General features: G+C 38.6%; 1 long non-coding RNA gene across 2 annotated transcripts in view; it reads right to left on the bottom strand.

Moving 5' to 3' along the window:
• Positions 1–27381, bottom strand: part of LOC111561484 — a 52421-nt gene that overhangs the window by 24753 nt on the left and 287 nt on the right. For both annotated transcript variants that reach the window (XR_006600893.1, XR_002744131.2), the window contains exons 2-4: positions 14464–14713; positions 5786–5902; positions 3513–3597 (exon numbers count right to left, since the gene is read on the bottom strand). This is a non-coding gene — a long non-coding RNA (uncharacterized LOC111561484). The remainder of the gene's footprint in view (positions 1–3512; positions 3598–5785; positions 5903–14463; positions 14714–27381) is intronic.

Below are 27381 nucleotides of genomic sequence, written 5' to 3'. Positions count from 1 at the left end.
CTGCTTTCTTTCCACAGATGTTGATTCATAATAAACACTTTGCATCCCAAACTCTGCACAACATCTGATCTGAAGAACCCAACCTGTAACAGAATGTAAAGTGAAAGGGGAAAGTGCTCAGAACACACCAAACAGAGAAGGGTGTATCTGCAAAGTAGCGGAGAAGGAAATGCTAGAAAGGAAGAAGTAAAACCTGGATAGCACTGTGTCCTGGGAGCCAAAACTAACATATTACCAAAAACACAGAGGGGACAAGAGTGCTCAGAGATCAGAAAAGAATTACTGGTAAACATCCATTTAGTTTAAATCGTGGAGGTCATCGGTGGCCTGAGCCACAGTGGTTCTGGTGCAGAGCTAGAAACAACGGTCATAATGGAGAGAGTTGAGGAGTGAGTTTGAGGTGAAAAAATGGACTCGGCAAATAATTAAGCCCTTTAGAAAATTTAGAATTTAAGAAATGAGAAATACTAAAAGGAGTTGGAAGGGAAAGCGGGAGTCAAGAAAAGGTGGTTGTTTTTAATAGAGAAGAGATATGAACAGCTTTAAATGTAATTGGAAATAATCCAACTGAGATGGATATGTAGAATAAACAGCAGAGAAGAGGTGAAAAGGAAGAATTGATAATGTTACATCCCTGATAAGGCATGAAAGGATGAGATGCAAAACACAGGTGGAGAGATTGGCCTTAAATAATCAGAAGACTACATCCTACACTAAAATAGAAGGAAAAGAGAAAAACATGGGTACAGATGGAACTGTATGAATTTGGTCACAGGAAGCTGAGGGAGTTCCCATCTGATCCCTTCTATTTTCTTCAGGAAGTAGGAGGTGAAGTCATCTGCTGAGACTGAGGAGAAGCTAAGAATATTTGAGGTTTGAATAGAGTATAGAATGCTTAAAACAATTTTTGAAAATAGAGGGAGAGAATTTACCAGGGGAGCAAAGAATTGGTAGATTTAAAGTGCCCGATGTATCGGCACCAATCTGTCCTGATGGGTGACTTTTGTGGAAGTGCCAGTTGTTCATTCACAGGCACAGAGAAAACAGAGATCCATTCATCCATAGTTGGGCTTTTGTCAGATAAATGGGAGGAAATGTTTAAGAGACGAAAGGACAGGGAGTTAAGACTATCAGTGTGAGCATCATTCAAATATAGACTGTGGGATCTCAATTAAATAATGCTGGTGAAAGCATGAAAAAAGATGAGAAAATAGAAGCTGTGGGGCTGGGAGAAAGTTAAGGGGTTAGCACATCGGGGCAACACTTCTCCAGATCTGAGGATCTTACTAGTATGCAGAAGATGATTCAAGTCTGGAAGGGGGACCTGAGATTCTGCATTTCTAACAAGTTCTCAGTTAATGCTGATACGACTGAGCTAAGGACTAGACTTTGAGTAGTAAGTCATTAGAAGTTCAAATAAAATCAAAAGTACTTTTGAATCGGAGAATGAAAGAAAGGAGAGAATAGAAGAAGGCAGAAGCAATGAGGGGGAAAAACAGTGGACAATGAGTTAGAGAAAGAGAGAATCAGAAAGGAAAGCTACGGTATTGGAATTTGAAAGGAACAATGGATGCCCACTTCTGAGAGCAGGCAAATGTCCAGGTCACCAAAGATGCTGTTAGATCACTAGAGCTGTGGTAACTGAATGCTGAGCAATGATGAATGGGATTCCATCAAGGAATCCCCCAGCCGCTAAGGAGTCTCTTCTTTTTGTTCATGTACTCGTGTATTTACAAAATATCCCCATTCATGTGAGTGACTCTCTGTCTTGGCCACCTGAGAAGTCCAACTAAAGGAGATGCCTTGCAGGTCCTGGTTAGGTAAGTTGTAGTTCAGTGTGGAAGGGATACCCATCACACTATTACTAGGGAGGCAGAAAATGCAGGGCTGTTTTTTGAGAATAACTCTATTGCAGTCAGAATTTTAAGATGCACTTCCAACATATCCCAGAGCTTCAAAAGACAGTGTAGCCCAATTTGTAGGGTGATTTAAATAAACAAACAAACAAACAAACTATGGAGGGCTTTGGGCTTTAAACACAAGTAAAGAAGGGAAAAGGAAATTGTTAGAACTTCTGGAAATAGCCTACTCTGACTTAAGGGACAATTTTTTTTTTTTTTTAATTTTTGTTTCAACGTTTATTTATTTTTGGGACAGAGAGAGACAGAGCATGAACGGGGGAGGGGCAGAGAGAGAGGGAGACACAGAATCGGAAACAGGCTCCAGGCTCTGAGCCATCAGCCCAGAGCCTGACGCGGGGCTCGAACTCACGGACCGCGAGATCGTGACCTGGCTGAAGTCGGACGCTTAACCGACTGCGCCACCCAGGCGCCCCAAGGGACACTTTTAAATCTAGACAGCTCAAACAGGATTGTCTAACCTTAGGCTCAGGTGATATAGATGGGTCCACAAAGTTCATTTTCCTATCCCGTTCTATGAACCGTACCTTCCCAAGAAATTGTAACTTGACTTCTAATTCCTGAGTAAGCAGCTAAAGATTGCCTCAAATGCTGAATGAAATCAACCATCAAGACTTGTATTCAAACAACAAAATAATTTTAAAAAATAAAGGAAAATATTTGTAATTCAAGGTGAATTGATGCAACTCAAACTTAGGGGAAAAAAACAAACTTGGATTAGACAAATATTGATAGTATCTAACTTTATTTCTCCCTTTTGTGCTGAATATTTGATTTGCTTTCAATCTTATCCCATGTGACTCTTCCTTGGAAATGTAGAGATTAAACTCTAGTAAGTGTTTGTTTTGAAGGAATTCTAACTTTTGGAAGGGAAACAATTGAACAGAAAAACAAGGTACAATTATACCGTCAAAAATATACTTCAAAAATTAAACTATCTGAATTACAAGGAAGGCCCCTTACCCAGGCACAGGTAAGCAAAAGCCATAAGTAAGTATGGAACTAATAAGTAATAATTAAGTTTTCTGGCAGAGTATTCAGAAAGCAGCAAGTAACCTTGTGTAAAGCACCCTTGCAAACTTGAAATCTATAAAGAGATGACAAATGGCACAAACATAAGAGGATTTATTTGCTATTCAACAATAGCTTAATTGCATCAACCTCAATAAATGAGAAATATCATCATCTCTAACACATGACTCACTGGCAGGGAAAACAGGGGGAGCGGCAGATTTTTCTGATATTCTGCACATCTCAGAAACTAGGCAAATGTCCATCCATGTACATTCCATTCTTTTACAAACTTGTACATTAGGGACAGAAGTCACTATTTAGTATAAACCAGAAATTTATAATTCAAGAAGTATAAAAATGCTTGAAACTGGCCACAGATTATTCTGCAAAGAATATCTGTGGTAATTGGGCAAAAAGAGCTGATCACCTAGATTCTTATATATACGAAAAATCTGTTTGTCATAACTGCTCAGTTTGATTCAGGAAGAAAAGCTTGTCAGTGTCATCAAATGAGTTAGTTCTTTCTTGACTTGGAGAGATCTTATAGACACATTACATTCTCAGTGCTGTGTTACTCACTGTGTGATGGCATCACTCAATTCCAGGGTATTCCCTGATACAGCGTTTTATCCAAAAGAAAATTATTTAAGGGAAGAAGTCTGGCCTAAAAGAAAAAAGTTGCAGGCTTAGTAAGTTTGGAAATTTTAGACTGTAAGAGATAGGAGAAAAAACTCACACTAGAGTGAAAAGAACATAGAATACTCTCTCTCTCTCTCTCTCTCTCTCTCTCTCTCTCTCTCTCTTTCTCCCCACTTCATAATACTTTTCAAAATAAAGAGTATGTTTTTGGTTTTGGTGGCTTTTATTTTTTAACCTCTTATTAAATTACCTGATGCTGTAGCTCATCATATACCCAAAATAGCAATCACAAATTAAAATGCCTACAGGGGTGAGGCAGATAAAGCAAAGGAGCGAAAGCATTTCTGTCAAGTTGAAGAAAATGTGCTGTGGTGAGAACTTGGCAACTTGTAGAGTACATGAGCCGCCTAAAGATCTCTGTATTTACTTACCTCCACTCAGTTGTCACAGGCAGAAATGCAGACTGAGTGTTGCCAGATGTTACAAATTTTCAAAATAAAGTATAAACCTGAATTTTTGTGTGCTATCTCCTAGATTTTAAATTTGGCAATGATTCCGACATTGTTTGGAAGTGCGTGGGGACTTCTAGTCAAGATGGTTTAGTAAGTTCATAAATTATCATGCCCTCTCTGCTCCAAACCCTCGGTCATGATTGGAAATGTCTAAAAAGATAAAATCCCTATGACATTAGCAGGGTATGAAATCAAGACAAATATCTCCACAGACCAGAAACAGAACAGAGGGGCAATGTAGTGAGCAAAGCTTGGGCAGATGAGTAGCCAGAACCAGGCAGGATGCCTGCAGATTCACTGGGACTACCAGAAACATGGAGGAGGCTTAAAAAACAGTTGGCTTGCTGTTAGGGACTATGGTTTATTAGGAAGTGTTGGACCTGAGAAAATATGAGGAAAAATGACACAGTTTTAAGACCAGAAGTGATCCAAAGATCCCCTAGCACCATAACTGTATCAGCCTTATCTCCAACATTACTATGGATCAGGAGCCCCCAAACAAAACAACTCTAGAGATTTTATAGGAGTTGTCTGTCAAACCAGTATAACACCTAATCACACAAACCTTTTCATCAATTGACTCAATTGTTTACTCAACAATTATCTATTGGGCAGCATGAAATGCCAGGCAACATTCTAGGTACTGGAGAAAAATAAGTGAACAAAATAAAGTCCCTAATGTATTCAGGTTACATTCTAGTTCCAGGGGAGGGGACAGTATGAGAAACAGATCACAAATAAAGAAGAGAATATATAGTATGTCGGAGAGTGAAAGTCCTAGGAAGAAAAAAAACACTAAGGTAAGGAGGAAAAAGAGCACCAAATTGGAAGGAAGGGTACTATCTTATAGAAAATGCTAGAGAAGACCTAGTGAAAAGGTGTTATTTTAGGGTGCCAGCCACATAGGTAAGGGACAAGTGTCCCAGGGAGTGCAAAGGCTTTGAGGCAGGGCCATGCACAACACATTCAAGGAACAGCAAGGAGCCTGGAGTGGAATAAGGAAGAAGAGTAAAAAGAGAAAAGTCAGAATTATAGCAGAAGTCCAGATGACACAGAGCCTACCAAGCCATTTTAAAGTCTTAAGCTTTTACTCTCTGTGAGGTGAGAAGCCACTGAAGGATTCTGAGGACACAAGAGACAAGATGTGACTTTTACACCGAGAAGATCACTAGGACAGCCTTGTTCAAAAAAGACCAGAATGAAATGGTAGGAGCAAGGAAAGAGGCAAGAAAACTAGCTAAACGTCCACTCAAGGAATCCAGGTTAGCGATGAGGATGGCTTGGGCCAAGGTGGAAGCAATGGGGGTGGTAAAAAGTGGCTAAAATCTTAATATAAGTTGAATAGAGAGAGAGAAGGAGGGAGGGAAGAGGATTGCTGTCAGATCGAATGGTGCATCGAAAGGCAAAAATAACTCCAGACTTTTTGGCCTCCATAGCTGAAAGAATGATATTACCATTTACTGAGTCTGGAAAGTATGTGGAAAGGTCAGGCTTGAGGTTGAAAGTTGGGTGAGAATCAGAGTTGGGAGGTTTGGCACGTATTAAGTCTGTGATATATAGAAGACATCCAAGTGGAAATTTCAAGTAGGAATCCCAAGGAAGAGGTCCAGGCTATTAAAAATTTAGGAGTCATCAGTGGAATCATTAAATTAAAATCCATGAGACTTGATGAGATCAGCAAGGATGAACACATAGACTTACCCATCAGTCCAGGAAGTACACTCCTTGAGAAGAGTCCAATAAAGGGTCCATTTAAGGGGTGCGGCAGGGTTGAAGGTAAAGAATAAGGGACGATGCACTACCCCAACAACAGAAAACCTGTAGGGGTAAGAGAAGGGAGAAGTTACTGGGAACACAGAAGAGGTGGCTGAATGGAGAGGGCCTCCTGACAAAAGCTATAACTTTTAGTCAAGGGAAGAAACACAGCAGTTAGGAGTCTAGAGGAATAAATAGCCCAACTTCACCCTCTTCCCAGCTTCCAACAGGAAGACGAGGGCAGGGAAATCTGTTGATACAGTGCACTCAAATCACCTCTTAGGGCACAAATGAAAGACGAGAAGGGAGAAAGCAAATGTGGAAAGGCGCAAGATATTCAGCACAATGGACAAAGGCACACAAGAACTAAATCTTGAGGAATCACAATTTTAGAGATCAAACAGTTAAGGAGTGTGGCAGGCCTAATTCTAAGGTGACCCCTATGTGTTCTTACCCTTGGTGTTCTGTGCCCTATAGAATCCCCAGTCTTTGAGTGTGGGTAAGACCTGTGACTTGCTTCCAACCAATAGAATATTGCCAAGGTGAAGTTATTTTGAGATGTAATTAAGGTCCCAAATCAATTTGTTCTGCATTAATCAAAAGCAAGATTATCCTGGTGGGTCTGACTTAGGTAAAAAGTCTGACAGTATAGGGGGCTGAGGTCTTCTTGAGGTCAGAGACTCTCCTTTTGGTCTTGATGAAGTAAGCAGCCATGTTGGAGAACCCCATATGGCAAGGAAGTGTGATGGTCTGTAGGACTTGACAACTAGCAAAAAGCCATGACCTTCAATCATATAGCCAAGAAAGTGGCATCCTAAAAGTAAATCCAAAATATTTCAAGAAGAGAGTTATCATTTAATCGAATGTTTCTGGTAGTTCATGTAAGGCGATAACAGAAAGCTGACCATTAGAATTTAACTGGTGGCTTTAGTGTGCAAGTGAGGACAAAAGCCTGATTAAAATGGACCCAAGAGGGGGCGCCTAGGTGGCGCAGTCGGTTAAGCGTCCGACTTCAGCCAGGTCACGATCTCGCGGTCCGGGAGTTCGAGCCCCGCGTCAGGCTCTGGGCTGATGGCTTGGAGCCTGGAGCCCGTTTCCGATTCTGTGTCTCCCTCTCTCTCTGCCCCTTCCCCGTTCATGCTCTGTCTCTCTCTGTCCCAAAAATAAATAAAAACGTTGAAAAAAAATTTAAAAAAAAATGGATCCAAGAGGGGCACCTGGGTGGCTCAATCACTTAAGCATCCAACTCTTGATTTTAGGTCAGGCCATGATCTCAGTCATGAGATCAAGCCCCATGTCAGGCTCTAGTTTGGGCATGGATATTGCTTGAGATTCTCTCTCTCCTTCTCCCTCTGCCCCTCCCCTGCTTGCTCTCTCTCTCTCTCTCTCTCTCTCTCTCTCTCATAAAAAAATAAAATAAATTGGATCCAAGAGAGGATGGAAGGAAAAGAAGTTGCTGGTGACCATAAATTAATTTTTCAGTACATTTTACTATCATGACGAGCAGAGAAACATGGTAGTAGCCGGAGATGGATGTGGGGTCAAGGGAGAGTGCTTTCACAATAAGAGGTATTACATCATTTTTTAATACTTAGTAGAATTATCAAGGAGATAATAGAGAGGGGAAAATATCAATATAAGGAAGAGATGGAGAATTTTCTGGAATTAAGTCCTTAAGTAGGCAGGAGGGGCTAGGAACTAGTGCTAAGGTGGAATTAGACCTGAAGAGAAACAAAGACAGTTCATACATAAGAATAAGAGAGAAGTCTGATCATTTGGGTCCAAACACCAAAACTAAATAAAGACTGTGTAAGAAAAAAAGGCAAAGAACAATTTCATTCATAAACATATATGCAAATATCCTGAATTAAATACTAGAAAGTTAAATCAACCATGTATTTAAACATTTTTGAGATAAAATTCACCTTTTTAAAGTGTCCAGTTCAGTTGTTTTTAATACATTCACAAAGTTGTGCAGGCTTTCTAGAACACTTTCATCACCCCAATAAGAAATCCCATACCCGTGAGTCACTGCCAGTCCCTGCTCCCTGTGCCTAGCTAGAAACCACTGATCTAACTTTCTGTCTCTATGGATTTTCCTATTCTGCATATTTACCATAAGTGGAATCATATGATACTAATCTTTTATGAATGTCTTCTCTCCTTTGGCTTGTTTTCAAAGTTCATCCATGTTGTAGCAAGTATTAGTACTTCGTTTTTATGGATGAATAATATTCCATTGGATGTATATACCACCTTTTGTTTATCCAATCATCAGTTGGTGAACATTTGGGTTGTTTCCACTTTGGGGCTATTATGGATCATGCTGACATAAATATTTGTGAACAATTTTTTGTGTGTGGGTCTGTGTTTTCAGTGTCTACATAGCTAGGAGTAAAATTGCTGGATCATGTGATAATCCTTATGTATAACATTGTGAGGACCTGACAATCTCTTTTACAGAAAAGCTGCACTATTTTACTTTCTCACTAGAAATGTACAAGTGTTCAAGTTTCTCTACATCCTTGTCAACACTTGTTATTGCCTAATCTTTTATTATAGCCATCCTAGTGGGTGTGAAGAGGTATCCCATTATAGTTTGCATTTCTCTGATGACAAATGATTTTGAGCATCTTTTTGTGTGCTTACTAGCCTTTGTATATCTCCTTTAGAGAAATGTCTATTCAAATCTTATGCCCATTTTTAATTGGGTTACTTGTCTTTTCATTGTTGATTTATAATAGTTCTTTGTGTATTCTGTATACTAATCCCTTATCAGATATATGATTTGCAAATATTTTCTCCCATTTGGTGGTTTATCTTACCACTTTCTTGATAATGTCCTTTAAAACTCAAAAGTTTTTAAGTTGATGCAATCCCCCTTTTTTTTTTCTTTTGTTTCTCGTGCTTTTGGTGTCGTATCTGAGAAACCATTGTCTAATCCAAGGTCACAAGATTTATTTCTATGTTTTATTCTATGGGTTTTATGATGTTAGCTTTTAAACATTTTTTAGTTAATTTGTGTATATGTTGTAAGATAGGGTCCTAATGTCATTCTTTTACCTGTAGAGATCTGGTTGTCACAGCACCACCTGTTGAGAAGACCTGTGTGTCTTTATTGAGTTGCCTTGGCACTGTTGTCAAAAATTAATTGATCTTAAGTGGAAGGATTTATTTCTAGATTCTCAAGTCTACTCCATTGATCTATAGATCTATCCTTATGCCAGTACCACACAGCATTGATTACTATCACTTTGTAGTAAATTTTGAAATCGGGAAATGTGAGTCCTCCAACTTTGTTAATTTTCAAGATTGATTTGGCTAGTGTGGGACTCTTGCATTTACATATAATTTTAGGATTAGTTTGTCACTTTTTTTTATAAAGGCAGCTGGAATTTTTTTATATATATATTTCATCTGTAGATCAGTTTGAGGAATATTTCCATCTTAATAATATATCTTCCAGTCCATGAGCAAGGGATATTTTTCCATTCATTTAGATCTTCCTTAATTTCTTTCAAAAATGTTTTAGAGTCTTCAGTGTGTAACTTTTTTAAACTTTATTCTTAAATATTTTATTCTTTTTGATGCTACTATAAATAGAATTATTTTCTTGGTTTCCTTTTTAATTGTTTATTGCTGGTGTATAGAAATACATTTAATTTTGAATATTGATATTGTACCCTGAAATTTGGATGAATTTATTAGTTCTAATAGTTTGTGTGTGTGTGCACATGCACATGCATGTTTGTGCCTGTGAGAATTCTGTAGGATTTCTATATACAACATCATGTCATCTGCAAATAGTTTAATCTCTTCCTTTCCAATCTACATGTCTTTTATATCTTTTTCTTGCCTAATTACCTTGGCTAAAACCTCCAATACAATAATGAATAGAAATGAACAATGTATTTTTTAAATCTCATCATTTTTTTTAAATTTAAATCCAAGTTAATTAACATATAGTGTAGTAATGGTTTCAAGAGTAGAATTTAGTGATTCATCACTTACATACAACACCCAGGGCTCATCCGAACAAGTGCCCTCCTTACTACTGCCCATCACTGATTTAGCCCATTCCTTTACCAATCTCCCCTCCAGTAGTCCTCACTTTGTTCTCTATATTTAAGAGTCTCTTATGATTTGCTTCCCTCTCTGTTTTTATCTTATTTTTTTATTTTTTTTACATTTTATTTATTTTTGAGAGAGACAGACAGACAGAGCACAAGTAGGAGAGAGACAGAGAGACAGGGAGAGACAGAGAGAAAGAGACAGACAGAATCCGAAGCAGGCTCCAGGCTCTGAGCTGTCAGTACAGAGCCTGATGTGGGGCTTGAACTCACAAACCATGAGATCATGACCTGAGCCGACGTCAGACACTTAACCAACTGAGCCACCCAGGTGCCCCAGTTTTTACCTTATTTTGCCTTCCCTTCCCCTATGTTCATCTGTTTTATTTCTTAAACTCCACATATGAGCAAACCTCATTATGAAATATGACATTTTAGGAATGTAAAAGCCATTTGATATAATAATATAAATGCAAGCAGTATACTGAATGAGAAATTTCAAATGATCAATTTAATATATTTATATAAGGAACACATATCCTGCTTGCTATGTATCAGTATTAACTCATTGAACCTTTACAACAACCTATGATTAGGTGCTATCATCCCCTATATTACACATGAGAAAATGAAGCCAGAGTTAATTTATCCAATATAACACAGCAGTTAAGTGACAGAGCTGGAAATTAAACCCAGGCAAGTTACTCCAGAGTCTAGGTCTTAACCATTTGGAATGCTGACTCACATATATCATTATTCATCAAGGAGCTTATGATGAAACTTGAGAAGCATTCTTTTAAAAGTCAGGAAAAAGACAAGCATGCCAGTTATCACTACTTCTATTAAACATTTTAGTGTAGGTTCTAGTAAGTGCAAGCCAATAAAACTCTTTGGCATAATAATTGGAAGGGAAGAGACCTAACTGCTATGCATTTGTGGAAAATATGGTTGTCTACACAGAAAATTCAATGGCCTCTAAATTCAGCCATTTCAATTTAAAAAGAGTCAGCAGATTTATGCTTAAAAGGGCTATATACAAAAATCGATGGTATAATCTTAAGCACCAGTAATAATCTATTGGATAATATAACAGAAAAAAAATTCCACTCAAAACAAATACTGTAAGATATCTAAGAATAGATCTAGCAAAAGATAAACAAGTAGGGGAATGGAGAGTTCAAGAAAAGAAAAGCAGACCAGTGTAACTAAAGTATAGGGTTTCTCTGATGAATGGATAAAGAAATTGTGGTTTATATACACAATGGAGTACTACGTGGCAATGAGAAAAAATGAAATATGGCCTTTTGTAGCAACGTGGATGGAACTGGAGAGTGTGATGCTAAGTGAAATAAGCCATACAGAGAAAGACAGATACCATATGGTTTCACTCTTATGTGGACCCTGAGAAATTAACAGGAACCCATGGGGTAGGGGAAGGAAAAAAAAACAGGTTAGAGTGGGAGAGAGCCAAAGCATAAGAGACTGTTAAAAACTGAGAACAAACTGAGGGTTGATGGGGGGTGGGAGGGAGGAGAGGGTGGGTGATGGGTATTGAGGAGGGCACCTTTTGGGACGAGCACTGGGTGTTGTATGGAAACCAATTTGTCAATAAATTTCATATAAAAAAAATTAAATTAAAAAAAAAATAAAAAAATAAAATAAAATAAAGTATAGGGTTTCTGCAGGGGGATTCAGAAAAATGAATTTGGCCAGATTAAAGGGGTTGAATATATACTCCACAGAAAGTTTTTAAGCAAGGCAGTGGCAAAATTAATGTAATAATTAGAAAATTCATTCTGACACCAGTTAAATGGAACCCATTGGTCTAAGCAGGTCAGAAAATGTGGGGCTGGTATTCAATTATAATCACCATCACCGTGGAGATTTTTATAATCGGAGCATTCTCAATAAAAAGAAATATACTGCCACTGGCCCAAATAAAAGAAAAAACAGTATTTTAGATATGACTCTGTTTTTCTGTACAGTAAAACTGAAAAGCAGAAAACACTGCTACACTGTTACTCATCAGATAAACTCTGGCTCTCATATTTTCAATATGAGGTCAAATTATGGAATCTGAGTCATTCAGTGGCCTGGGTGGTGACCAGGTCTTCTATCTAATGACTAATTTTGCCATTTAGATTTTTAAAAAAAAGACTAAAAATATAACTGTGATCATGGGCAGAATTTATTTATTGAAAAATGAGATTTCAGGCTGGTTTTATAAAATTGTAATGAGACAATGGTAATAAGAGAACGTAACTCTAAGAGTTAAAGCACAGATTAAGATTTTCACATCAAACTCTAACATTAGTTTGGCACTAGATAGGGGGTTTTAGCACCCAACTGACCTATTATTGCTAAACATAATATATTCAGGCCTTTATCTTTTCTGACTTGTGTATAACATTTTCATTCACCAAATATTTATTGGGCACCTACTATACATCAGGTACTGTGTGAACTCCAAGGATTTGAGCTTAGAATAAAGCAGATGCATCATCTGCCATCTCATGGTTCATATTTCTTCCTGACCACATTGTTGCACACTACTCCTGGGCTTTCAGGATACCACTTTCCAGAGTTTCCCCCCGCCACTCCCATAGCCTCCTTCAATATTGTCTCCTTTTGTGGCTCCTATCAGTTGCACTTAACCCTCAGCTCTCTTCTCTCCCAATACTCTCCCAGAGGAATCTCATATATTTCCCTTTTTTTACTTCATTTGTTTAGCAAAATTATATATATATCATGTATATCTATGGATTCCATATCTATGGATTAATATACACATAGATGTATTACTATGTGCCAAGCACTGTTCTAAACATTTTGTGACTATCAACTCATGTAATCCTCATAACCACCCCTTGAGGTAGATGCTACCATTTCACAGATGATGAAGCCAAGGCACAAACTGATTAAGAAAGTGGCAGAACTGGAATTTGAGCCGAGACAGACCATGCTTTAAACCACTCTGCAATGCACACTCCCATGACCTCAACATGAGTGGATGCCGCCTTCATATAAATCCTTAAATCAGAACATTCTGTATTCAGTCTCATTAACTAATGGCTACCATATATCTGTACCTGAACTTTTCAGACAAATCAGAATCAGTGTGCTCCATTTTTCAAATTGCATTTCTTTCATGCTTTACATTCTGTATTCAGGTTCCTTTCAATTTCCTTTTATAACATTCTCCTAACAGATTTCACTAACCCCGCAGTTCTCAAAAAATGGTCCCAAATAATCCAGCAGTATTTGAGACCATTCCCAGAAACTCACAAGGTCAAAATTATGTTCAGAATAATACTAAGATATTTTCTGCTGTTTTAACTGTGTTAACATTTGCACTAATGGTGCGAAAAAACAGTGGTGGTACAGCTGGTGGCAACTTAGCATGACGATTTAGGGGCAGCCAACTATGCTAGAATGCTATTGCACTCTTCACTACCATTAACTAAGAATATCTTTATTTTAAAAAAATTTTTTTAATGTTTATTAACTTTTGAGACAGAGAGAGACAGAGCATGAACAGGGGAGGGGCAGAGAGAGAGGGAGACACAGAATCTGAAACAGGCTCCAGGCTCTGAGCGGTCAGCACAGAGACCGATGCGGGGCTCGAACTCACGGACCGTGAGATCATGACCTGAGCCGAAGTCGGACGCTTAACCGACCGAGCCACCCAGGCGCCCCAAGGATATCTTTAAAGAAGCAGTAAAAATTACTAATTTTTCAAAATCTTGACTCTTTTTTTTCCAATGTTTGTTGATTTAGTTTGAAAAAGAGAGAGAGTGAGGGAGAGACATAGAGAGAGAGAATCCCAAGCAGGCTGACAGCAGGAAGCCTGATGCAGGGCTCAGTCCCATGAATCTGAGATCATGACCTGAGCTGAAATCAAGAGTTGGATGCTTAAGCAACTGAGCCACCCAGGTGCCCTGTCAAAATCTTTACTCTTGAGTACAAACCTCTTAAATGCTGTATGAGACGAAATGGAAAGTACACAGAAAGTGTTTCTAACATATTGAAATGATACTTATCTCAAAGAAAAGCAATTATGTCAAAGTTTGAGTTGCAAGCAGGATTTTCAAAACACTTCTTTCAAGGACTATTCAAAAAGTGTAATATTTATCCTAATTAAAATACTAGGAAAATTAGAACTTTGGAAATCTTGTACCTGATGCTGTGAAACCAAATTGTTTCCAAAACTTGATTTTTCTGTTGAGGTGACAGTATTAACAATTTTTTAAATATTATATATTGAAATGTATCAACATTTATAATATTTATATGATTCAGGGAAATAATATTTTTCAATGACAGATCTATGGTGGCACAAAATCATACATGGGTACAAGACTCATCCAAAATGCAAGATAGACCAGTGGTTTTTAGTGCAGCATAGTAACAAATGTGCTTTCGGATTCTACGTTGCAACTAAGCTTTATGAAATTACCATTTATTGAGTTTTGATTTCCAAACAGAGAATATTAGACACCCTAAGTTTGGAGTTCCTCAGCCGTGACACAAGCCCATTGCATGTGGAACACCTACCTGGGCATCTTTGCATCCCCCCAGCAGTGGACTCCTGGAGCAAGGACAACTGATGCAAACATGAGGCTCATGCTCCTTGCTCTGCTATGAGTAATGTCCCAGGAATTTCATGTCTTCTGCCAGCATCCATGAAGTCGTGGTAGGCTAATTTGTTAGTCTGCAAATAAATCTCAGACTCCTCACAGTTCTTGAAGCACAATGAGTGATGAGAAAATCTTTTAACTAAGTGAAGTGATCATGTGAGGCAATCCTGGGGAATAGATTAAAATAATTAGAGTAGAGATGGTCTGAAAAGGACATGATCTATAGGTCATAGGCAGCTACAAAGGGTTCAGCATAAGTAAAACCTGACAAAAGTGTTACTTCACTAAAGTTAATCTGATGGTGGCATGCCAACTGTCAATGTAGAGCTGGAACAAAACCCAAATATCAACAGCCACGGCAATTAACATTTACAGAGTGCTAATCATGAAGAAAGCATTACCATACCGATTGAATTTAATCCAGTTATGACTAAGGTCATTATGATAAATATTAACACTTATATAGTACTTGTTATGTGAACAGCTTTAAACACACAAACTCATGAGACTTGCATCTCAACTTTATAAGGTAGATACCACTATTACTACAATTTTACAAATAAGGAAACGAATAACTAAAGGTTGCTCCAGGTTCCAACAAATCACAAACAAGTTCTATAAATGGTAGAGGTAGGATTTGACCTTAGGAAGTCTTTTCTTCAGAGACTATGTTCTTAATCATTATCCTATACTACCTCTTAGGTAAGTCATATATAATCACTATATATATATATATATATATATATATATATATATATATATCAGCCATGTAAATAAGTACAACAAAAATAAACCAAAGCCATAAAACCAGTAAATGGTGAAATCAGGAGTACTCCACTTAATATAAAAAGAGGGAGGCTATGTACTCAATTATATAAATTCAATTTCTACTCATTTAGGTTCTTTTAAACTAATCCTTTCTTTGACTGATTCATTTATACATGCAATATGATGACTACAGTAGTATTAGCTGGTGCCTTTATCATGTCACATACCTATAATTTTTTTTTATGTTGAGAATAGATAAGAACTAGTGTCTTAGCAACTTTGAAGTTTAGACTACAGTATTGTTAATGATAATCACTGCGTTGGCATTAGATCTCCAGAACTTATTTATCTACTAGTTACAAGTTTTGACATTTAAACACCTCCCCAATTCCCCCACCCCATGTTGTAAATGGTAGAATTTTCTTCCTCCTCATGGCTGAATAATATTACACATATCTACACCACTGATTCTGATTTAAAGTGATTCCTTTGAGGGCCTGGAGGAAGATGGCGGCGTAGGAGGACGCTGGGCTCACCGGCGCGTCCTGCTGATCACTTAGATTCCACCTACACCTGCCTAAATAACCCAGAAAACCGCCAGAGGATTAGCAGAACGGAGTCTCCAGAGCCAAGCGCAGAGGAGAGGCCCACGGAAGAGGGTAGGAAGGGCAGCGAGGCGGTGCGCGCTCCACGGACTGGCGGGAGGGAGCCGGGGGGGAGGGGCGGCTCACCAGCCAAGCAGAGCCCCCGAGTCTGGCTGGCAAAAGCGGAGGGGCCTGACGGACTGTGTTCCGACAGCAAGCGCGACTTGGCGTCTGGGAGGTCATAAGTTAACAGCTCTGCTCCGAAAGCAGGAAGGCTGGAGGACAAAGGGAGGGAGAGCTGCTGAGCCCCCTGACGACAGAGCTCAGTTTGGTGGGGAACAAAGGCGCTCGCCAGCGCCATCTCCCCCGCCCATCCCCCAGCCAAAATCCCAAAGGGAACCAGTTCCTGACAGGGAACTTGCGCGCTCCGCGCAAACACCCAACTCTGTGCTTCTGCGGAGCCAAACCTTTGGCAGCGGATCTGACTCCCTCCCGCTGCCACAGGGCCCCTCCTGAAGTGGATCACCTAAGGAGAAGCGATCTAACCCTGCCCCTCCTGCCCCCGTGCACCTTGCCTACCCACCCCAGCTAATACGCCGGATCCCCAGCACCACAAGCCTGGCAGTGTGCAAGTAGCCCAGATGGGCCACGCCACCCCACAGTGAATCCCGCCCCTAGGAGAGGAGAAGAGAAGGCACACACCAGTCTGACTGTGGCCCCAGCAGTGGGCTGGGGGCAGACATCAGGTCTGACTGTGGCCCCGCCCACCAACTCCAGTTATACACCACAGCACAGGGGAAGTGCCCTGCAGGTCCGCACCACTCCAGGGACTATCCAAAATGACCAAACGGAAGAATTCCGCTCAAAAGAATCTCCGGGAAATAACAACAGCCAATGAACTGATCAAAAAGGATTTAAATAATATAACAGAAAGTGAATTTAGAATAATAGTCATAAAATTAATTGCTGGGCTTGAAAACAGCATAGAGGACAGCAGAGAATCTCTTGCTACAGAGATCAAGGGACTAAGGAACAGTCACGAGGAGCTGAAAACCGCTTTAAACGAAATGCAAAACAAAATGGAAACGACCGCTCGGATTGAAGAGGCAGAGGAGAGAATAGGTGAACTAGAAGATAAAGTTATGGAAAAAGAGGAAGCTGAGAGAAAGATAAAAAAATCCAGGAGTATGAGGGGAAAATTAGAGAACTAAGTGATACACTAAAAAGAAATAATATACACATAATTGGTATCCCAGAGGAGGAAGAGAGAGGGAAAGGTGCTGAAGGGGTACTTGAAGAAATTATAGCTGAGAACTTCCCTGAACTGGGGAAGGAAAAAGGCATTGAAATCCAAGAGGCACAGAGAACTCCCTTCAGACGTAACTTGAATCTATCTTCTGCATGACATATCATAGTGAAACTGGCAAAATACAAGGATAAAGAGAAAATTCTGAAAGCAGCAAGGGATAAACATGCCCTTACATATAAAGGGAGACCTATAAGACTCGTGACTGATCTCTCTTTTGAAACTTGGCAGGCCAGAAAGAATTGGCACGAGATCTTCAGTGTGCTAAAGAGAAAAAATATGCAGCCGAGAATCCTTCATCCAGCAAGTCTGTCATTTAGAATAGAGGAGAGATACAGGTCTTCCCAAACAAACAAAAACTGAAGGAATTTGTCACCACTAAACCAGCCCTACAAGAGATCCTAAGGGGGATCCTGTGAGACAAAGTACCAGAGACATCACTACAAGCATAAAACATACTGACATCACAATGACTCTAAACCCGTATCTTTCTATAATAACACTGAATGTAAATGGATTAAATGTGCCAACCAAAAGACATAGGGTATCAGAATGGATAAAAAAACAAGACCCATCTATTTGCTGTCTACAAGAGACTCATTTTAGACCTGAGGACACCTTTAGATTGAGAGTGAGGGGATGGAGAACTATTTACCATGCTACTGGAAGCCAAAAGAAAGCTGGAGTAGCCATACTTATATCAGACAAACTAGACTTTAAATTAAAGGCTGTAACAAGAGATGAAGAAGGGCATTATATAATAATTACAGGGTCTATCCATCAGGAAGAGCTAACAATTATAAATGTCTATGCACCAAATACCGGAGCCCCCAAATATATAAAACAATTACTCATAAACATAAGCAACCTTATTGATAAGAATGTGGTAATTGCAGGGGACTTTAACACCCCACTTACAGAAATGGATAGATCATCTAGACACATGGTCAATAAAGAAACAAGGGCCCTGAATGATACATTGGATCAGATGGACTTGACAGATATGTTTAGAACTCTGCATCCCAAAGCAACAGAATATACTTTCTTCTCGAGTGCACATAAAGTGATTCCTTTGAAAACTGTTACAGAAAGAGGGCTAACTCACACTTAAATGGGACCTGTCGTCATTACCCTGGTGACCAAAATAGGCAAATGAAGCAAGCAATGTCTTACAGGATGGCATCATCATCATCATTTAACTCAGGACTCTTTGACTAAGGGTGACAAGAACTCAGTTCAAAACTCGGGGTCAGCAACCAAGGGCACCAGGGCCTCAATGTCCCTCATTCTCTCTCCCTTTGGTATATCCACCTCTCTCTGACCATGACCATCATTCTCACAATCAAATTTTCGCCACAAAGCTGAAACAATGTTTATCACCTCAAGGCTCACATCTTATTATCTTCATCACAAAAAAAGAGAAAAAAGTTCCCCAATTCGAGTTCAAAAGATACTTAGGAAGGGTGCCTGCATGGCGCCCTTGGTTCAGCATCCATCTTTGGCTCAGGTCATGATCTCAGGGTTCATGAGTTTAAGAACCACAGAGCCTACTTTCTCTCTCTCTCTCTCTCTCTCTCTCGCTCTTTGCCCCTCCACGGCTCACACTCTCTCTTGTATAAATAAATAAATAAATAAATAAATAAATAAATGAATGAATGAATGAATGAATGAATGAATGAATGAATAAATAAATAAATAAATAAAAAAGATACTTAGGAAAGTATTCCATCTAGCCTGGCTAGAGCCATTCCCTAATTATGACCAATCCTTGTGAGCAATAGGGTGATATGCTAGAATAACCCAGGTCACTTACCCACCTCTGGATGAGGGCAGGGTTGGGAGTATATAAAGAGCAAGTCAGGAAAAACATGATAGATAGTCCCTTCCACAACCATGTGATTGGAGCTGAAGAGCTACTCTCCAAAAGAAGTAGGCAGAGAAGGTGGACAGTGATCTCAGGCAACCAGGAGTAATAGATCCTCACAATATCTGAACAGGCACTTTCTATTTGGCTTTGGCATCCTTCAATTTGAAATGCATTTTGAAATTCAGTACATAATTCAATTCAGTACAGAGCTGGGTTTCATTGCTTTATGCATGGATATCTTGATTTCTCTAACGAGACAATAATCTCATTGGAGAAGGAGACTGAGCCCGTACTGGGTATTTTCATACACTTAGTAAATTCTTGTTGAAACAATGTCCAGCCAACTTTTGGTGTCACACTATAAATAGGAAAATCTTTCTTTGGTTTATGGCAGCGGTACTTTAAGAAAGACTGATTGTTTGAAATTCTTCCTCTTTGACTGACAGCTGGCATGAAGTTTTGCTCCCAAAGAAAGAGATGGTCCCTACATCATTTTTTAATTTTTTTAATGTTTATTCATTTTTGAGAGACAGAGAGAGACAGAGCATGAGCAGGGAAGGGGCAGAGAAAGGGGGACACAGAATCCAAAGCAGGCTCCAGGCTCTGAGCTGTCAGCACTGAGCCCCATGCGGGGCTAGAACTCACGAACTGTGAGATCATGACCTGAGCCGAAGTCGGATGCTCAACCAACTGATCCACCCAGGGGCCCCAGTCCCCACATCATTTTGTCTTCATAGCACTAACAGCTCACTGCCACTAACAGCTCAGTGTAGCTGAATCAAATGCCCATTAATTTGACTGTCATGGTAATTAACACGTTCCAGTGTTTTGATGTTTATAATACACTCTTACCACGCCTAGTTTTTAAACTTAAAAGAGTATCCACTATTTTTTAAGCACTTGGTTTGGTGTTTTTATATATCTTAGCTGATTTGACAAAGAGCATTTACACACACACGGAGACACCCACACCCACCCCCCCACACACACAGTTAAGATGATGAAGAAGCTGAGGTCTAGAGAGATTAAGAGATGGAACCAAATGCATGATCCTTGTGTGTTATGTAGCCAGATTTCCCATCCAAGTCTGTCTGACTTCCAAGCCTGCCTTGTGGCACTATTTAGCTAGAAAATCACATCCTACTTGCATCCCTACCTATTACACAGTTAATGGTTCCTTTGAGAGACATCAGTATACATTCAGTCCAAGCAAAAATGTTCACCTCCTAACATAGTGACACTTTCCTCTCCACACATCCAGCATGGAATTTCCAAACATTCATAATCATTTCAATGTGAAGCTACTTGTTTAGAGAAGTCCTCATCTTGAACACTTTTGGCTGTCAAGAACAGGGACAAATGTGTGTTCTCATGGTACGGAGATGATTTTCTAAAATTATCTTCAGAAACAAAATCATCACAAAGTTTTGGATGGTGAGGGGAAAACTTTTTTTTTTTTTAAATTTTGTTTGTTTTCTCTTACTGAAGATATTTTCCTCACATATTCTAAAAACCTCATTTGGGGCAGAAATCAAACAAAGCCAGCTTCAGTCAGGGGAAAAAAAAAAAAGAAGAAGAAGAAGAAGAAGGTGTGAGCAATAGTCCACTGCTAGCCAATGACCTTAGCACCTCACTTATGTGTCAACACCTCTCCTTCTGGTAGCCATGTTGGTACAGTCACCAAGAAAGGAAAAAAAAAAAAAAAAAACAAACTCCTAACTGAGGCATGTGAGCCCAGCAGTGACTGAAGAGAACGGCAAAACAGAGTCAGTAAGCGACATAACTGTGGGTGACAAGGGGTCGTGTGGTCTAACACAAAACTTTATATTTCACTACAATAGCTACAGAATTATGTGGGGTAAAACACATTTGTTACCAAAAGGGAAAATGTTTCTCCTTTCTTAATTATGGAATAAACTGAGTAAACATAATCTGAATCCAACAAGATTATATCACAGAAAGAAGGAATTCCCTGAATTTTTCTCTGAGACTAAAAGAACCCAAGGAGTTTGAACAATGCATTTTTTGGTTGTTGAGGCTTTTTGCTGTTTTTTTTTTTTTCCTCTCTTCTCTTTTCTGAAAGAATTTAGAATGTCTCAGTTGATGTCACCGACATATCTTGATGAGGGAGAGGAGATAGAAACAAAAGACAAGGAGGGGCGCCTGGGTGGCTCAGTTGGTTAAGTGGCCGACTTCAGCGCAGGTCATAATCTCACGGTTTGTGGGTTCGAGCCCCACATCAGGCTCTGTGCTGACAGCTCAGAGCCTGGAGCCTGCTTCGGATTCTGTGTCTCCCTCTCTCTCTGCCCCTTCTCCACTCCTGCTCCGTCTTTATCTCTCAAAATGAAATAAACATTAAAAACAAATTTAAAAAAAAAGAAACAAAAGACAAGGAAATAAATTTAAATTGGTCTTCTCTTGCCTTTACCAGCTGGCTAAAATTCTCTTCCTCATAAATTAGAGACAATTCACAACCTGACTATAATGGAAGGAAAGCCCAGCAGTAGCTTAAAGCAATGTAATATATGTGTGCTGATTTTGATATTGAATCCTTATATATATTCATCTGAATATTCAAGTGCATAGACTGATACATTGTCTGTATGCTGTGCATAAACATATAATTCTAATAACTTTAATAATAACTTTATGTTTTTTGAAAGAATATCATATTTGTTTTATATATAGTTTTATATTTGGGATGTATGCATGTGTTTGTAAGCCATTCTTTAAAAGAAATTAAACACATTTTCATGTGTCCACACAATAACATGTTAGAAAATACAATGAAAGAAAATTGCATTTATAATAGCAACAGTAAAAGAAAATTCCGAGGAATAAAAATAAATAAAGTTCACAAGATCCATATGAAGAGAATTTTTTTAAACACTGAGGAAGAGATCTACAGAGAACCTGGACAGTTGGAAAGGCATAGCATATTCTTGGATAGGAGCACACAGTGTAATCAGAATACCAATTTTCTCCACTATAATTTAAAAGTTACCATAATCTCACTAAAATAACTGTCGGATTTTTACAACCAGACAAGCTAATTCTAAAGTTAATATATAAAATAAACATGAAAGAATAATTCTGGGGAGAAAAAAGTCTACAGTGAGGAAATAACCTTATTAGATATTTAAAACATATTATAAAGCTATAGTAATTAAAACAATCTGTACCTGCATATGAGTAGAGGGAGGAATCAACGGAGCCCTACCAAAAGCCCAAATAAGTACCAGAATTTGTATATAATGAAAGTGGCATTACTAATGGTGGCAAAAGGTGGATTAATTACTGGCTTTGGAAAACTGGGTAGTCATCTGGAAAACAAGTTAATCCTATCTGTAGCACCAGAATACAAAATTAATTTCAGATGGATCAGAAGAAATTATGGCACATTTTTTTTTTTAAAAATATAGTCTTCGTGTGTGGGAGACCTCCCACACTGGAGTGTGGGAGTGTGACTCAAAACCTAAAAGTATAATTGAACCAATAAATACAACTCTAAGAAAATAAAAATTTCTGTATAGCAAAAACTATTAAAAGCAACACAAAAAGACCAATGATAGACTTGGAAAATACATTTCAACGAGTATCACAAAGGGCTATATTAGGGCTCACACAAATCAAATAGCAAAGCCATCCACACAAAAGGGGAAAAAAAGGAAAGAACAAGAATAGACAAGGAAACAAAAATGAGAGAAAGACAAATACACTTCACATTGAAATATCACTTTTTACCTATCAGATAGGTGAAGACCCAAGATATTTATTGTGTCCTCTGCTGGCAAGTGCACTGGGCTCACACACTTCCATGCATGTTGAGTATCGGTAAAACCTCTTTGAAGTATAACATAACAAAGACCATCAAAGCTATAAGTATGCATGCTTTTTAGCCTAGCAGAGATTGTCCTGCAGATTTACTCATGCGTATGTGTGGAATATGAAGGCAGAAGATTACATATGGCCATTTTCTAATAGCAAACTATTAGAAACAGCTTAATATCCTGCAATACGCACGGGCAAAATCAAAGGTGGTACACATGTTTTACTCTACTAACATCATACAACCTCAAACAGTAAAGAAACAAGAAAAACATAGGCGCAGTTTATTTATGGTGATTCAAAATCCCAGTTTCCAGAGCAGTCTGTATTCATACTTTTTGCCCTGGTAGTCCAACCAATTAGTGCTGCCTTTTCCTCGAAAAAGTGTCCCTGTCTGTGTAATAAATAATTCAGTCGCCCTAAGTGTAATTCTTGGGAGTGAGGAAAAGGAGTAGGGGTGAGGTGCGGAACAGAATATGAAGTTGAAGGGGGGCCCAGGTGGCTCAGTCAGTTGGGCGTTAGGTCACGATCTCATAGTTCATGGGTTCTGTGCTGACAGCGCAGAGCCTGGAGCCTGCTTCATGGATTCTGTGTCTCCCTCTCTCTGCCCCTCCCCACCCCCTCTCTCAAATAAACATTTAAAAAACAAAGAATATAAAAAAAAAAAGAATATGAAATTGGATGAAGAGGAAAAGAAGGCAAGGACAGCTTGATGTTTCCCAGGCAGGCTGGCACTCCTCAGTTCTCCTTCTCTTGACACTTTCGAGGCCATCAGTCTCTGGAGCCAGATAGCTGGTGTTCAAATTCTGGCTGCACTACTTACAAACTTTATGACCTCACAAATTCCTTAATCCCTTTCTGCCTCAGTTTTATTATCCGTAAAAGAAGGATAGTAGGACCCATCTCACAGGGTTATTGGATTAAATAATAATTATTATTATTATTATATATATGTATATATGTATATATATGCTTTGTAGATGTTTTGAGTGATATACATATATACATATATATATATATATATATATATATATGAATATGTGAATATTACCATGATTCATAATGCTTCTCTTGAGGCTACCATACCTAGATCCTGACAAATTCAACACACAGAAAGACTTAACTACTACAAGTAATCACATTTAAGATCGAAATATAAACAGGATTCACTCATTCAACAATTTTTCACTGAACACTTATAGTTAAGGCTCCGAGCTAGGCTCTAGAGGAATAAAATTATACAAAACACAGTAGAAAAATAGGATGAGTTGGCATATAGCCTACATGTATAAGATGGCACTATTTGTTTTGTTGTAAGATTTATTGATTACCTAGATTAAATTCAGCAAAATACAAATGTTCTAGTTTCCAGTAATTCGTCCATCTCTTAATTATCTGGCAATCTTCATAAAATGTCAAAACAGAATACAAACCTAGAAATATAGACAAATAGCTATTTCCAAACAATAAATAGGGATGTAAGTATACTCGCATGGTCAAGAACCAGACCTTTGGAACCAAGACTGACTCAGGCTTAAAACTGGTTCTGCCACTTTCCATGTGCAACCTTAGGCAAGTTACTTTCTATCCATTAATTCTTCACATTCAAAAAGAGTAACTCTAGCTACCTACTTCAAGTGAAATTATGAGGATTAAATGTAGGGCATTTACCTAGTACTTAGCACATAATAAATGCTTAATAAATATTAGCTAATATCATTATTTCTCTGACTTTAAATACACAACAGTCAGTTGATTATCTATCCACATTACGTCTTCTCTGCCTGACTTATCTCCATTTATCTCTAAGCAAATGAGACAAAAGATAACTTGTTCTTGTTAGAATATTCAATATTTTAAATGTGTTGTCAAAAAACAGTGACTGGCTGATATTTCTCATAGCAGGAGTATAAACTAACTCCCCTCCCGGGAATCACATTTGTTTAGGTGATTTGTAGATTTCCTATTTAGGCAAGGCCTTCATCTGCAAGATCTACTTCTTCTAATCCTGCTCTGCGTGATAGAGCTATGAAGTGTCCCTCCTCCTCCCTCAGGAATCATGTCTTTTCAGGATGAGGACCCAGTTAGTGGGATTCTACTCGTAAAAGACACCTGCGATCCATTTCTTTCTTCAGCACACGTCTGTAGCACCAAAAATTACATTCTAAGCCAAAAGTTTTGCTAAATTATTCATGTTTATAGGCATTTAATTTATCATTTTAGAATACTAATATGAAAGCAACTTCAAATTATCTGGAGTTTGAGACAGAAGAAAGTAGATGAATTATGGAGATAATTACTAAAGTGCATCTGAGGAATTTTAATGTCACATGTTCCAACAGGAAAAAAGCATGTTTGAGAACTAAAAAGATTAACTGAGAACTGAACTCTGAAGCAGGTATTTTTAGGAATCTTTGGTAATGTTTTAATGTCAGTTAGCTTAAGAAACAAAGTGTTTGTTTCTTTTAGTTGCTAGGCAACATATTGGATTTGGTTTGGTTTCCAGTCATTTTAAATAACAGTGCCATGATTATAATAATAATAACACAGTACCACCTTCTTCTGAATTTAATATTAAAGTACTTAAGAACAATTGGCTGTAGTGAAGTCATTATTACTTAACAGATTTTTTGTTGTTGTTTTCCATATCCTTATTCTAGAATCCTGGAATCACATACCGTACTCTTAAAAGAACATCTTATGTTCCAATTATGCATTAGACTGTATTTCTATTTTAGCCTAGAGATTCACATAAATTTCAAGATGCTGAACTTTGTGACCTTTCCTGTAAATTGCTACATACTCTAATCATTATATTACTGAATCGTCAAATATTCTCTTTTTAAGAAGGCAAAGGAGGAGCATTTCAATACTTGAAATGTTGCTATGGAAGCAGGATAAACTTCAGACGTTTAAAAACGAACCCACCTATACAAAAACCTAATACTCCAACCAAACTACTAATATTAGTTTTCACTATTAACGCATCTCTGTGAGTTCTTGACATGGATGATATTTTTTGTTTTCTTATAAAGTTAATATACACTTCAGTTATTTTTTAAAGGTTTGTTTATTTTTGAGAGAGTACAAGAGGGAGAGGAGCAGAGAGAGAGGGAGACAGAGGATCCGAAGCGTTCTCTGTGCTGACACCAGAGAGCCCAATGCTGGGCTCGAACTCACAAACCTGACCTGAGCTGAAGTCGGACACTCACCCAACTGAGCAACCAGGTGCTCATACTTTTTCATTCTTTTTTAAAATCAGACACTAGAAAGTAGTATGAAACGAAAAGTAACATCCCTTTTCTTACTCCTCCTCAAGTTCAATCCTACTCCCCAGGAATAATCTGTGCCAGCACTTTCTTATGACTATTTCATTTTTAAATTCTGCTTGGAGACCAGCATTTTATATTTTGACACCCAACTCATCTATTGTTAGAGCTTGAGTGTTGTCTTCGTTAGCACCCAACCAAGAGTGGAAGTAAAGGAAGGAAGGAAGGAAGGGGGAAAAGTAAAGGAAGCAAGGAAGGAAGAGAAAGAAGTAAAGGAAGGAAGGAAGGAAGGAAGGAAGGAAGGAAGGAAGGAAGGAAGGAAGGAAGAGAAAGAAGTAAAGGAGGGAAGGAAGGAAGGAAGAGAAAGAAGTGAAGGAAGGAAGGAAGGAAGGAAGGAAGGAAGGAAGGAAGGAAGAGAAACAAGTAAAGGAAGGAAGGAAGGAAGGAAGAGAAAGAAGTAAAGGAAGGAAGGAAGGAAATAGCAATTTTCCAGCAAAAAACTACGTCTCTGGACCCAAACCTTTCCCTTCTGGCTCAGCTCTAGCAGCACCACTTTACCCCTAGTCCATTTCTGGACAACATTCATATGGAGGCCAAGGACCCAGCTAACTTACCCTATTGGATGGGAATTTCTGGGTGTATGTTTTTAAAAGATTGTTTCTAAAGTAGCTTCCCAGTACTTAGCTTGGTCTAAGTTTAAAGTACCAAACAATCTCTTTCCATCCCTTCCTTTCCATCCCTCTCCTTTTCCTCCTGCTGTCTTTCTCCCTCTCCCTGTCCCCAGCTCTGTCATTTCTCTACTTCAATTAACTTTCTTTTGTTTGCCTTATTTATTTCATTTATACTTCGCATAGAAGTCTGGAGGGCTTGAATGATCTGGACCCCTTAGAGTATAGGACATACACTCTAGGGACATGTACAAGTTAAAGCGGCACTGAACTATTAACAGCCCTTGTTACACACACATTCATTCCATCAGAAGGCTTTTCCTCTGGGTCCTGCCATCCAGGTTCAGTTTTCTGGATAGTCTAAACAATTCCCATCCTCCAGCCCTAGGACAACCTACTGTTCTTAGACTCATTTTTGGTATCTGGAAGATTATTTTCCTTCCTGTTTAGGTCTGGGGTTTTCTGTAGTAAGAATCCGATATTCATTCTCTCTCTCTCTCTCTCTCTCTCTCTCTCTCTCTCTCTCTCTCTGTCACACACACACA

The sequence above is a fragment of the Felis catus genome, chromosome B4 (assembly GCF_018350175.1).
Source record: "Felis catus isolate Fca126 chromosome B4, F.catus_Fca126_mat1.0, whole genome shotgun sequence".
NCBI classification, from domain to species: Eukaryota; Metazoa; Chordata; class Mammalia; order Carnivora; family Felidae; genus Felis; species Felis catus.
Note: the sequence above shows the minus strand (reverse complement) of the source record. Positions and strands in the feature narration are given on the sequence as shown.